The following is a 14,891-nucleotide window of genomic DNA, read 5'->3' as shown; positions in this document are numbered from 1 at the left end:
TATGGGAGACAGCCTGTGATTGCGATCCAGTCAGAGGCATAACCGGTGCTGCCAGCTGTTCTTCCAGCTGGTGCTGCCAATGTGTGTATACGCAGCAGCAGCAGCAGCGGAGGCGAGGACAGACAGTGGCGCCACTGGTAGCCATAGTGATGGCGACGGTAGTGTTGGTTATAGTGATGGCAGTGGTGAATGAGGGGAAGAGGAGGAGGAGGAGGAGGAGGAGGGTGCCGTGGAGCCTAATGCCCTGTGCCGCGAGTTGGATGGCGCTCCGTACTTGCCAGCCAGCCAGCCAGCCAGCCAGCCAGGCAGCCAACTAGTGCACGCGTGGCTCGGACGAAGAGAGGTCCGCCCGTGAACTCGCCCGCCACTCGCCAGTCCCCCTCCGTTCCGTTCCTCGCTCGGTCTCGACGTCAAGTTCGACCCTCGTTCTCGTCCTCGTCCTCGTCCTCCAGCTGGCTCGTCTCTCCCAGCTGAGGAACTTCATTCCTTGCGGGTCGAGAGCCCTTGCCCCCGAGCACGACCTCAGTGAGTTCCTCGTCACGGCAGGAGATAACACTTCTGCAGGAGGGTCCTGGCGTTTGTGTGTGTGTATGTGTGTTTGTATACCCTCCCCTAGTGCGTCCGTCCCCCCTCCCCCGTTATCCCCCCTCGGAGTCACTTTTTCAGAACTCCTAGGGGCCTGGGGAGGGGGAGGGGGGAGGGAGGGGGGTGTTAAGCGTAGGAAGTGACTCGGTGACGTCATGTGAAGTGAAGTCTTGGCGGATCGACAGACGGACAAAATGGACTTGTGTTGATGTGAGAAATGTCCAGTTGAAGGCGTAAAGAGGAGGAGGAAGAAGAAGAGGAGGAGGAGGAGGAGGAGGCCTGAAAAGAAATGTATTGTCATTTTCGTCTTAACTCGTGATGAGCCTGTGTGTGTCTTCATTTCCCCCCTCTTCGTCACTTCTTCCATCCCCTCAGGAACATCGAACCTCCTGACGTCGACAAAAGCGGGAACATGTCAAGAAAAGTGGTAATTGGCGTGAGGAGACCATGCCCTGGGTTTGACATTATGTGTGTGTGTGTGTGTGTGTGTATGTATACATATATATATATATATATATATATATATAATATATACACACACACACTAAAGACCCACTGTTGATTGGATTAAGAAAAGAAAGGAAATAACGATTTCCGTATATTTCGATCACTGCCTGTGATCCTCTTCAGCAGAATACGTATATATGTATATAATGTATATGTATGTACATACATGCACTCAGTGATGATCTTACGTTTCACCAAAGATAAGTAATTTTATTGTCATTTCATCCTTATGCCAAAAAAATGGGAGTCGTTGCTTCGTTGGTTACGTTTGGTTTGTTCGTAGTAAGTCGTCATTCGTTATAAGATTTTTTTTTTTTTCTTTTTTTTTTTTTATGAAAATGCTGTGAGGGACACTCAAAGTTCCAAGATCTTTGATCATTCAGTTTCTTTAGTATGAGAAGTCTGATGTTGAAAGATGACTGTGAGAATTATGCCTGGAACAGTTTCTCTTTGTCAGGCGCCCTGGGCTGACGTCAGCCTCCTGGACTGACGATCAGACTCATTGTCACGTAACCAAGAAATGACGAAATCATTACCATTTCGCCAAATTGTGTTTTACAACATTCCCATTTCGCCAAATCGCTCTGCGTTCCATTCCCGTTTCGCCAGAAATTCCTGACGTCACACTAAGTGACCCAACACGACCTAACCAGAAGGAGTTTGGCGAAACGCAATTTGGCGAAGGTGACGGGTAGCAGCAGCAACAGCAGGCCGCACTGAGAAAAAAGAAAATAATAACGACGTCATCAGTGTCAGCTGTTAAGTAGATTGGTGCATTGTGGGTCGCTGAAGGTCATCCGAGAACGAACTTCATACGAAGTCTGAACACGAAGCTCCAGCTATCAAGGAAATAGAGAACGTTCGAATGGAATTATTAACATGTGATAGTAGCTGTATTTTAACGTTGAAATTATATATATATATATATATATATATATATATATATATATATATATATATATATATGCACAATTACCACAAGAAAAAGGGAATTCGAAGACAGTAAGTACTTTCATCATACTCAGACGGTTATTTTGCATAGTTTGTTTCACAGTGATGTGAAAACCCGTGTGTATATATATGTGTGTGTGTGTATATGTGTGTGTGTGTGTATATATATTATATATATGTATATATATGATATATATAATATATATACATATATATATATATATATATATATATATATATATATATATATATATGTGTATATATAATATATATATCCCATGGCAGAGCTTCTAAAAATGTTCATATATATGTATATATATTATATATATAATATAGTTTATATGGTATGTATATATATATATATATTATATATATATATATATATATATATATATATATATATATATCACTGTCCAGTAATGTCGTTACACATTAGTAATTGCACTAAAAACCCACTATTATTTGGATTTTAAGAAAAGAAGGAAATAACGAATTTCCGTATATTTCACAGCAAGTGATCGAAATATACGGAAATTCGTTATTTCCTTCTTTTCTTAAAATCCAAATAATACTGGGTTTTTAGTGCATATATATATATGTATATATATATATATATATATATATATATATATGTATGTATGCATGCAGGGCTTTCACATCACCGTCAAATGTGCAAGGTCATCACAGTAAAGAAACTTCAAAATATATACACACGGACACATACGCGCGCGCACACACACACACAGTATATTTTGAAGCGAGAGATGTTGTTTCAGATAGCAATTAGCGAGATTCGCTCGACACAGCAAGATCATCACGTAGTCCATCACGTGCATAGAGCCGTGACGTGTGGCACGTGGTACTGTGGCTGAACGGTGGGGAAGATGGATTGGGTGTGTGCATGGGAGGTACGGGTGACAGTCCAATGACTGTACCACACGTTGGACAATGTCTGTGTACAGAACGGTTACTGGTGTGCCGATTAATCGGGATCGGCAAAAAATCGGCATTGGCGAGAATCGGCTTTTTATTTTATTTATTTATTATTATTATTGTTTTATTTATTTTTATATATTCTTATTTTATTCTTAATTTTATTTATTTATTTATTTATTCTTTATTTTATTTATTTATTATATTTCATTATTATTAATTTTTATATATTTTATTTTTTATTAGTATTTTATTTATTATTTATTTATTTACTTATTTATTTTAAGAATCATCGTCGGCAAAATATTGCCGATGCCGATTAAAAAATAAACTAAAATCTCGCCGACGCCGATTCCTGCCGATTAATCGGCACACCCCTAAACTAACGGCCTCCACGCCCTTTGTAAAGGAACTTCACCCCTGTCTGGTCGCCCAGACGCCCTTAGCACGAGATGGACTCTGAAGGGTCGCCCCCACATCTCAGCGCCATGTGGTTCAAGTTTGGCGCTGCTAATTCTATATAATTGGATCACCGCACAAGGATCCAAAAGCTTGGGACTTGTCAAATGCCGAGCGACGAAAAATGTATGAAAAAATATTAGGAAGTGTTGTGGGACCTCTCCCTCCTTCAGAGAGAAAAGTGTTAGAAGGAGAGAAAGTCTCAATAAGATAACTAATGCTCGATATGCTGTGTTATTCAATAAGAAATGTATTGAAGAGAACCTGTTTCCTAAATTCACACACACACACACACACACACACACACACACACACACACACAGTAAGTACTTTCGTACGAAAGTACTTACTGTCTACAAGTTTCTCTTCTCCTGTGGTTATTTTGCATTTTCGTATCACGGTGATGTGATTGCGTGCTTATATATATGAATGTGTGTGTGTTCAGGACCAAGAGCGTGTTGGTGTATTTATTGAAACTGGGGTTGTTTCGAAGCTTTGTTAGCTTGTGTAAGTACAATTAGAGAAGCATCTGCCAGTGATACATATATCAAAAAGACTTTTCCCCCCGATAGGGAGGGTAGCCGCTTCAATTTAGACATTCCCCCCTTCACCCATCCGCATGCCACTCGTTGCCCCTTTCATCTCAGCGTCTCGTGGACGAAGGGTCATCCAAGGTCTCACAGTTCGCGTCAGAGGCCGTGCAGGAAGGCACAGCGCACTCACGCACGTTTGCGGTCTCTTGGTAAAGGAGATAAGATCAGAGTTCTTGACGATCTACGTACTGCCACAGTCTGTTGATTTTTTTGTTCTTCTATTTGTTATTTATTTATTTCATTATTATTTTTTTATTCGTTTGTTTTATTTATTTATCTATTTATTTATTAATTCATTTTTATTTTATTTTATTTTTTGTATTTATTTTTATTTTATTTATTTATTATTATTATTTTTTTTATTTATTTATATATATATTTATTTATATATTTATTTTTATTTATTAATTTACTTTTGTTTTATTTTCTGTATTTATTTATTTATTTATTTTTTACCGGAAAGCGTGGCTGCACGCCAAAACGTGGCTGGAAATCTCGTTGACTCAACGTCCTCGACAGAACATTTGGCAGTTCGTCCTCTCCTATCACTCATATTTGGTCATTCACTCCCCGTTCGTGCCAAAGTGGCCTCCGCCCTACGCAATATTCTCCCAAGCATATTCCTTCATATCAATCATATACAATATGAATAAACACTTTCAGGTCCTTGAAAGATCTGTACGTGTAGAGTCGTCAGAAGATAGGTCTGGTGATGGCCTGGGCCTCTTGATAGTACGTCCCGAAGATTCAAGTATGAGACCTCATAGTAATAAAAAATATTGTGAGACAGGAAGGTATTTTGAGTGTGTAAACACAGGTGAAACGTTAAAAAAAAATTCTATAGATATGAATCAACCATATTTATTAAGTATATTTAATCAAGTATAAGGCCTCATAGTACTGATAGATATCAGACAAGAATGTTTTTTTGATATATTAACATAGATGAAGCATAAGCACTATTCGATTTAGATGTAAGTAAACCTATATTAAGTATATTTATCCAAGTATAAAGCCTCATAGCACTGAGAAATATTAGACAAGAAGATGTTTTTAATATATAAACACAGATGAAGCATAAACACTATATTCGATTTTGATATAAATCAACCATATTCATTAAAGTCTTTACTCCAAATGACCTGATTTGGTGCCATCCCTCCCACCTGGAGGCCCGTGCCCCCATCCCCCTCCCCCCTTGCCAAGACACGTATCACTTCCTTTGAAGGTCATACGTTTATATATATCTCCACACGTTTTGGTGTTTTTGGATGCCGGAAAAGAAATGAAAAGAAAAGAAAAAGAAAAAGAAAAGTCGAACTTGGGTGTCCCGACGGAACGCCGTGGCTGGCTCAGCCACACACATCTGGTAAATATCACACTGGAATGTCCGACATTTTAGTTGGATCTGCAGCTCCACACTTTGCCAAGACTTCTTGTGTAGACAAGTTAAACGCGTGAACGAGCTCGCGCGCGCACACACACACACACACACACACACACACACACACACACACACACACACACACACACACACACGCACACACAGATAGAGACAGACTGCACAAGGGGAAATGATAATGGAGAAAATGGAAAAAAATTTAGTGTGCGTGTTTGTGTGTGTGTGTGTGTGCGTGTGTGTGTGTGAGGGGCAGGGGGGGAGGAGGTACTACAAGTAATTCCCCAGTTTTGAAGCCCAACATCTGCTATATTTCAGAGCTCATCACAAGAAAAACAAAACAAAATAAAATAAAGATGAAGAACCTCTTTTAGGTTTTCTGAAGCCGACTTTCTCCCTCCGAGAGTATTTCTGGAGTTAACGTTTTAACACAAATTGTATCGTTTATTGGAAACTTCTGTTTCACATTAAAAAACGAGAAAGAAAAAAATATCCGAAATATTGAGCGGTCAACCACACAGAACGTCAGCGGCCATGCAGTTTACATTTTTTTTTATCATACTAACAATGAATTGGGTTCAAACAATTAATCCTGTACCTTAGTCGTGCTTGTATTATTCATCTAAAAACTCAAGGTTTCTAAATATGTACATTGTTGGGGTTATCAAGAAAAATATTGTAAAATGGGATCCACAAAACAGTGAATGATATATATATATGTGTGTGTATGTTATGTTTTTTTTTTTTTTTTTTTTTTTTTTTTTTTTTTTTTTTTTTTTTTTTTTTTTTTTTTTTTTTTTCTAACTGTGTGGTTAGTACGGGTTTACAAGAACTTTGAATCTGTTTACGTGTTTAGTTCGTTAGTGGCCGAAGATGACTGCCCTTGTTGATTGACGCCCCTTGTAAAGTCTTCAAATTTGTTCTCGATTTTGTGACGAATACAGCGCGCGAGAAGAAAAAAACAAAACAAATATATATATATTATTTGTTTATTTATTTGTTTGTTATTATTTGTCTATTTTTTATTATTATTTGCTTGCTTTTCATTTAATATAATGTGTCTGTCAATTGATTATCATTTACTATTTACCTGTTTGTTTATTATTTAAGTATACTTATGAATTTATTTATTTTATTTATTATGTTATAATTTTTATTTATTTTATTTATTGATGTTATAATTTTTATTTATTTTCTTTATTTATATATTTTTATTTATCATAATTTTTTTCGCATCCGACCTAGTTATGGACCAAAAGGTCTTCTGTCGGCATGCTCCGCCATTGTAATCCTTTATGATGAATGAAAAATGGGGGATTGAGATGCAGAAATAGTGGTGAACCTTCGAGGGAAAACGCAGCAAAGTAGTTATCACACTGGGCTATTTTTCCTCCGACATCCTACCTCCAACCTCCAACTGAATAACTAGAATATGACTTCGCCGACAGAAATCTAGACTTGTCTAAGACCATTTCGACGGTATGTCTAACATTCGTATCTAGGATTACAATCTCTTAGTTCATCATTCAGCTTTGCTATATACGACGGAAAGATAATTTGATGTTTGAAAATTCGAATATTGTAACCGTTTTTCCTCAAACGAACTCTCAACGGTCAGCGCTGGTGAAGCTCCTGGAAGCCCAGTGTATTAACCCCCTTTAGGGTTGAAGCCCGTGGAAGCCTAGTGTGGTAACCCCCTTTAGGGGTTGAAGCCCGTGGAAGAAGCCCAGTGTGATAACCTCCTTTCGGGGTGGAAGCCCGGTGTGATAAACCCTTTAGGGTTTGAAGCCCGTGGAAGCCTAGTGTAATAACACCTTTAGGGGTTGAAGCCCAGTGTGATAACCCCCTTTAGGCCTTGAAGCCCGTGGAAGAAGCCCAGTGTGATAACCCCATTAGGGGTTGAAGCCCGTGGAAGCCTAGTGTAATAACACCTTTAGGGGTTGAAGCCCAGTGTGATACCCCTCTTTAGGCATTGAAGCCCGTGGAAGCCTAGTGTAATAACACCTTTAGGGGTTGAAGCCCAGTGTGATAACCCTTTTCAGGGGTTGAAGCCCAGTGTGATGAACCCTTTAGGGTTTGAAGCCCGTGGAAGAAGCCCAGTGTGATAACCCCATTGGGGGTTGAAGCCCATTGTGATAACCCCCTTTAGGGGTTGAAGCCCGTGGAAGCCTAGTGTAATAACACCTTTAGGGGTTGAAGCCCAGTGTGATAACCCCCTTCAGGGTTTGAAGCCCGTGGAAGAAGCCCAGTGTGATAACCCCATTAGGGGTTGAAGCCCGGTGTGATAAACCCTTTAGGGTTTGAAGCCCGTGGAAGAAGCCCAGTGTGATAACCCCATTGGGGGTTGAAGCCCATTGTGATAACCCCCTTTAGGGGTTGAAGCCCTTGGAAGCCTAGTGTAATAATACATTTAGGGGTTGAAGCCCAGTGTGATAAACCCTTTAGGGCTTGAAGCCCGTGCGATAACCTCATTTCGGGATGGAAGCCTGGTGTGTTTGAAGCCCGTGGAAGAAGCCCAGTGTGATAACCCCATTGGGGGTTGAAGCCCAGTGTGATAACCTTTTTATGGGTTGAAGCCTGTGGAAGAAGCCCAGTCTGATAACCCCATTAGGGGTTGAAGCCCAGTGTGATAACCCCCTTTAGGGGTTGAAGCCCGTGGAAGAAGCTCAGTGTGATAACCCCATTGGGGGTTGAAGCCCATTGTGATAACCCTTTTATGGGTTGAAGCCTGTGGAAGCCCAGTGTGATAACCTCCTTTCGGGGGTGGAAGCCCGGTGCGATAACCTCTTTAGGGTTTGAAGCCCAGTGGAATAACCCCCTTCAGGGGTTGAAGCCCAGTGTGATACGCCTTAATGCTGGTGGACCTGGGAATGGAGGGATGATGAAGTTTTAATCACTCTTGAAACTTTGAAACTCGGTTAGCGTTAACCGCGTCCTTAACCTCGTTCCTGGTGGGCGGTCACTTAACCTCGCTTCCCAGAGGCATATTCTTCATCTTAAACCTCTTTGTAGATAAAGGGTTAGGTTAGAACGCTACCCTTAACTCAAGACACTGTTCACACTTGCGGTTTCAACCGCCGCGGTTGAATTACAGTGGAAGTCAGTAGGTTCTTTCGCACATAACTGTGCAGGTTTTCCTTGGCTGTGCGGAAATGCCGCGGTTTCCGCGCGGTTTCCGTGCGGTTCAAATCGTGGCGGTTCAATTACAGTGGAAATCAACGGGTTCTTTCGCACACAACTGTGCAGGTTTTCCTGGACTATGCGGTACCGCCGCGGTTTCCGCGCGGTTCAAACTGCTAGTGTGAACTTGGTTTTGAGTTCGGAGTCTGATACTGAACCAAGGCCTCTTGGGGCGTCGATTAGCGGATGATGGCGCTTGATCTACTTCCCATTTTCTTTTATGGCGACCTGATTTGTACTCTGTGTCCTTTTCATTAATATTTGATTCGTCGTCTGCTAATGGTCCGTAGTGGAGTAGCACATTCCAAAGGTTCGTTTTGGTCGGTGAGATTATTATCCTGTTACTAGCACAGCCAGTCGCGAGTGACGTGTATCCTACTACCTGGCATCCTGTCTGGGTAAGCGCGTTTGTAGGTTCGGTTCAAATAATCAGCTTCGTACTTTGCAGCTCGAAGCAACACACTCCCCCATCATTCAAAAACAAAGAATCAGTGCTCTAGATAATCGTTGGACGATTATCGTTGAGCCATGAACGATCATCGTTGAACAATAATCGTACCGAGTAAGAGCACCTTTAAAGCTAGTTTGGAATCTTCCTTTCAAGCTTTCTTCTTCACAGAGTCTTCTGAGTACCTGGGCAGTGGACAAGATGCAGGGATGACCCGTCATTCAGGAGGTGCCAAGATAAGAGGGAGGGAGGAGGATGGAGGGGAGTGGAGTATGTAGGGGATGGAAGGGATGGGAATAGTTTCTATGCCCTTGTTTTTTTTGGCTACCTCCCGTGTAAGGGGGAAAAAGCCTTTGGTATATGTATGTATGCTAAATTTGACATTATATCCCTACGAATGATATTAAATTAATGAAGGAATATAGCATACCAAATGTATGAAAAGGAACACAATGTTTACCATTATTTTTGCCAATCTAGTTTAATTGCAGCTGCTGTCATATTCCCACCTCAGGAATGTGGTGTACGGGATTCCTAGTCCCTTCTCACCATCTTTTACGATACCCATGGGAACACAGTGACGATTTTTTTTTCTTATTTATTATTATTATTTTATTTATTTTTTATTTATTTAATATTATTATTATTATTATTTCATTTATTTATTTATTTAATTTCATTTTTGTTGTATTTTACTTATCTATTTATTTTATTTTTATTTATTTTATTTTATTTATTCATTTATTTTAGTTTCTATGATTTTTGTTCAGGGTCCCATTGCGTGGTGTCTCTACCAACACGTGGAAATCGTTAAAGGTGCAGGACACATGAATTTGGATGGGTTACGCAGATGTGTCTGTACAGCATGTGTATGTTTGTGTGTGTGTGTGTGTGTGTGTGTGTGTGTACGATAAGAAAGAGTCTCGTATGACATGATAAACTGATTAATATCATTAGTCTGGGGTCAGAGGTTCTCAGCATTTTTCCCGTTTTCTTCGTCCCCCGAGAGCCACCAGACCATCGACCCGTACCTCCATGAACCTGACACAGAAAACGGAATGGTAATATATTAAGACTAATTAAATATTCAATGCCACCGCACTGGATATCAGATGTTTCAAATTCTAATTACTTTTTTTCATCAGTAAAGCATTAACATAATGTGCAGTGTTCTTTCCCTTGAGATTTGGATGATAAAGTCATCGTTCGTTAGTCATCTAAGTTCCTCTGTGACCATCCCTAGAATCCCCTGGAGTCTCGCGAGCACCAGATTGAGACCCCCTGGCCTAGGGTGCCATCCTGTGAGACTCTTTGTCACTCTAGAACAGCGTTTCTCAACTTCTTTGCCTTTGGGGAACCTTTAGAATAAATTGCATGTCTCAGGGAACCCCTGGAAAAAAAAAATATATATATATATATATTTTTTTTTTCATCGTAATAATAGGTTAGATAGGATGATGTCTATATTACATTATTACAATAACCAAGAATATGTCGCGCGTGTTTAATTATATTACGTATATGAAATTAAGTAAAAAATCAAAAGTGCATTAGCTTATCTCACTTGTTCTCGCGGAACCCTTAGGGACCTTTTGCGGAACCTTAGGGTTCCGGGGAACCCTTAGGGACCTTTTGCGGAACCTTAGGGTTCCGGGGAACCCTTAGGGACCTTTTGCGGAACCTTAGGGTTCCGGGGAACCCTTAGGGACCTTTTGCGGAACCTTAGGGTTCCGGGGAACCCTTAGGGACCTTTTACGGAACCTTAGGGTTCCGGGGAACCCTGGTTGAGAAACGCTTTGCTAGAAAACACGGACCGCCGTTAGGGTGCTCACGAGTACAAATGAAGCCCCGGGTTCTATCCCCGACAGAGCGTGTGATTGTGTTTCTGCCCAATGCAGAGCCCAGCTGGACGCACAAAGAGCTCAACCCCCAACGCTGCTAATTGGATAATTTCGTTTTCCAAAAGTGGGACGATCTACAGACTATTAATTAAACAGGTATGCACTAATGGGTTCTTATTGGGTTGGACACGAGGCAATCTGTAGTTGTTTTGTAAAAGTAAGAGAATTAAACTCTGGACCGGCAGTGGGATGGGGAATGAAGTCCGCCAAATTATTAGTTATTTGCGCGTTTTTTTCTTTCTTTTTATCGTGTTTCGAAGAGCGGCAAAAATAAAATTAAAAATTAAAATTAAAATAAGAGAAAAAATCGGCAGGAATTCGCTTCAGAAAGAAGAAACTGAAATCACCATTCCACTTCAGCCAAGTGTCGATTTTGTGGAGAATTTGTGACACTGATCTTCCTGAAAGAGTTCCACTCATAGACAGGTGGAAGAGTATCAGGGGGGAGAGGGTGAATGCCACAGCCTCCCAGCCTCAGGAAAGGAAGACAACAAACTGGTTACCTCTCGCGAAAGGTAATTACACACTAACGATAATTACTCAGTATTAATAGCCTACCTTAATTCGCTAGTGACGTAATCAGGATTGTGCTACTCTCGCATTCGCTTACTTGTTGGTTCGAGTACCTCGCTGTGACTTTCCCGACCCAACGGTCCAAGAATCTCACAGGGCAAAAGTGACGGCTACGGCCGCAGCTACTCAGCGCCTCCTGTCGTAGGCACCCCAATCTCATCGTATGGGTCGTGAGGTCTATTTCCGTTCCCTCGAAGCTGAAAGATGAAGCTACCTCCTTACAGCCAGTTATGCGCCCACATTGAAGGATTCTGCTCAAAGGAAAATCCTTTCGAGTCGACAGAAGACCATAAGGCAGAGGCAACAAGTTGTACAATCTTGTTACGATTCCAATGGACTTTGATCCCGAACCAACCAACCACACGTCATTTGACGTATCCTCTTTCGTTCTATTCTGCCACTGGGACAGGTCTCCTCGATAGGAAAAAAAAAAAAGATATATGATGCTCGACATATGACCTTCACCCTTGGTTAAAAGAGAGGGAGAGAGAAAGCAAGAGACAACAATTTAAACCCACTATTAGGAGAAATAATATCAGAAGTACAGGACAGCCGTATATTTCGACTACTATCTGTAGTCCTCTTCTGCAGATAGTAGTCGAAATATACGGATCTCCTGTACTTCTGATATTATTTCTCCGATAGCGGGTTTAAAGTGTACATTTACAAACGTGTTATAACATTACACTACCCCAATGTAGAACAAAGAGAATATATCAGGTAACAGAAAGATTTTATATGTAATAAGTTTACACGTACAATACTAAGCTACACTTGCAGTCACGTACCCCACACCCCAGAACACAAAGGAAAACTACAAATAGTTCAAATCAAAACCTTCTGAGGCATAACGAAGGGTACTAGGGCAACTGGAAACCGAAATCCAGCACTGAATCGGCCTGGAAACAGAAATCCGGCACTTGAGTCGGCCTGGAAACAGACATGTTGTAAACAGATGCGCACAAAGCACAGAAGACACAGAACACATTTTCTGACTCCGCCCACAACATAACAACACAAATCTCTTTCCCTCTCTCTCCCCCCCTCTCTCTCTCTCTCTCCCTCCATCCCTCCCTCCCTCCCTCCCTCCCTCCCTCCCTCCCTCTTTCTCTTTCTCTCCCTCCTCTCTCTCTCCCTCCTCTCTCTCTCTCTCTCTCTCTCTCTCTCTCTCTCTCTCTCTCTCTCTCTCTCCCTTCTCTCTCTCTCCCTCCCTCATCTCTCTCTCCCTCCCTCCCTCATCTCTCTCTCTACCTCCCTCACCCCCTCTCTCTCTCTCTTTCTCTACCTCCCCCCCTCATCTCTCTCCCTCTCCCTCCTCTCACTCCCTCTTTCCCTCTTTCTTTCCCTCTTTCTCTCCCTCCTCTCTCTCTCCCTCTCCCTCCTCTCCCTCCCTCTTTCCCTCTCACTCTTCCCCTCCCTCCTCTTTCTCTCTCTTTCTCTCCCTCTTTCTCTTTCTTCCTCCTCTCTCTCTCTCTCTCCCTCCTCTCCCTCCCTCTCCCTCCTCTCACTCCCTCTCCCTCCTCTCTCTCGCTCTCTCCCTCCTCTCCTCTCTCTCGCTCTCTCTCTCTCTCTCTCTCTCTCTCTCTCTCTCTCTCTTTCTCTTTCTCTACCTCCCCCCTCCGCCCAAGTGATCTTTGTGTTAGCGTGGGAATGAGCCTCCTGGCTAGTGCAGTGGCGTGACTGTTCGAACCCTCGCCGCGGAGCAGAGGTTAGGAAAGGCATCCACTCTGAGTAATGGCTCCCGACTCTGTTCATCTCAGGATCTGAGGTGACTTGGGCATCACTGTGTGTGTGTGTGTGTGTGTGTGTGTGTGTGTGTGTGTGTGTGTGATACATAGACTTCCTCAGTGTATCGTCCCTGCAGTGGCATCATACCGTGGACTCACCGTCTATCCTGCGTTCGAACAGTCCCGGACCACCGGCAAGGAGGATGAGGTCAGAGAGGGTACCAGCCCCGCAAAAAAAAAAAAAAAAAAAAAAAAAAAAAAAAAAAAAAAAAAAAAAAAAAACAAAAAAAAAAAAAAAAAAAACGCGGGTATCGCTGACGGAAGTCTTGAGGCCGTGGATCCGCTGCAAGTGAAAATGGAAGACGGTTGTTGATCGGTTACGTCGTTCATGTCATTCACGGCAAATATCACACCTGGTGCACACGACAAGCGTAAATAGATGCAGGAGAGATTCCAATATTTGATGTTATATGATGCGCTTGATCAAGAACTACAATTATGTACATGTGTGTGTGTGTGTGTGTGTGTGTATGTGTTAGTGCAGTGGTCCTTACCTAGGAAAACTAGTGGTAGTTAGTGGATGCAGAACGATTAGATTTAGTGACGAAATGGTGGTTTCAACGATACTAAAGAACAGTAGTACATAAGAAAGCGTGTTGAGGACCACTGCGTGACTAAGAGCATCTCTCCAAGGACTTGTTCCTAAGGTAGTGGTCATATTTATTCATGCTGTAGTGTCTTTTCTACCTACGGGTATCTACCTGTGTTCTATCTACGGGTTCTGTATCTCTTGAAATGTGCTCTCTCTCTCTCTCTCTCTCTCTCTCTATGGATTCTGTATCTCTTGAAATGTTAGACAGTCCTTGATATTCTTGGCTCGAAATGTTGTTGTTGTTGTTGTTGTTCGTGTATTGGGGAAAATCCTCCTTGCCTTTACCACACACAGTCCTGTGACTCTGGTTTAACCATTTACTCGTATAGAATTGGCGGAAAAGAGCAAAAAAAAGTCTTGTGGGCTGTACTGGAAGGGATCCAGCCCGGCTGCCAGAATGGTCGTAATCTTGTTTGGCCGCGGCGAGCCGCGATTTGCTTCCTCGTATCGAGTCTTCCCGGGACCCTTTCGTCGCTTCAGTAGGTAATGAAGGTTCTCGTCGAGGTAATTCTTAACTTTTTGGTTTCCTCGCGTCCCTGACTCCTCCTCCTCCTCCTCCTTCTCCTTCTCCTCCTTCTCCTCCTCTTCTTCTTTCAGCTGAATAAAATCGCGTGAATGAACTCTGAAATCGAGTTGGGTATTCATTCATTCATAGACATTCACCGTAGGGCAGGATTGTTCATCGGGTCAGCGTGGTACTCCTTCGGGGGAGACGGGAGGGGCGGGCAGTGCCAAATACAATCGACTTCCCCCTCCTTCCTCCTCCTCCTCCTCCTCCTCCTCCTCCTCCTCCTCCACTGCAGCAGCAGCAACAGTCGATGATTCACTTGCTTTATTCCAATTTGTCGAATCATGCAAGGCATGCAAGGTCTGCAGTTGAAAGGCCAAGTGCACGCTTCGCTTTCGTTGCTTGGTACCTGTGGCCTTCGCCGCCGTCGACCACAAAGCTGATGACAGAGTCACAGCACCCGCCCATCCACACA

General features: G+C 42.4%; 1 protein-coding gene across 6 annotated transcripts in view; it reads left to right on the top strand.

The window, feature by feature from the left end:
• Positions 1 to 14,891, top strand: part of LOC143039543 (uncharacterized protein CG43867) — a 284,063-nt gene that overhangs the window by 85,916 nt on the left and 183,256 nt on the right. For 2 of the 6 annotated variants that reach the window (XM_076209716.1, XM_076209715.1), the window contains exon 1: positions 117 to 525. The exons of the other annotated variants lie outside the window; for them this stretch is intronic. The gene's annotated coding sequence lies outside the window, so the exon portion shown is untranslated. Of the gene's footprint in view, positions 1 to 116; positions 526 to 14,891 lie in introns of those variants that run through there. 6 annotated transcript variants of the gene reach the window in all.

This window comes from Oratosquilla oratoria, chromosome 26, assembly GCF_046742065.1.
Source record: "Oratosquilla oratoria isolate Oo_2021 chromosome 26, ASM4674206v1, whole genome shotgun sequence".
NCBI classification, from domain to species: domain Eukaryota; kingdom Metazoa; phylum Arthropoda; class Malacostraca; order Stomatopoda; family Squillidae; genus Oratosquilla; species Oratosquilla oratoria.
Note: the sequence above shows the minus strand (reverse complement) of the source record. Positions and strands in the feature narration are given on the sequence as shown.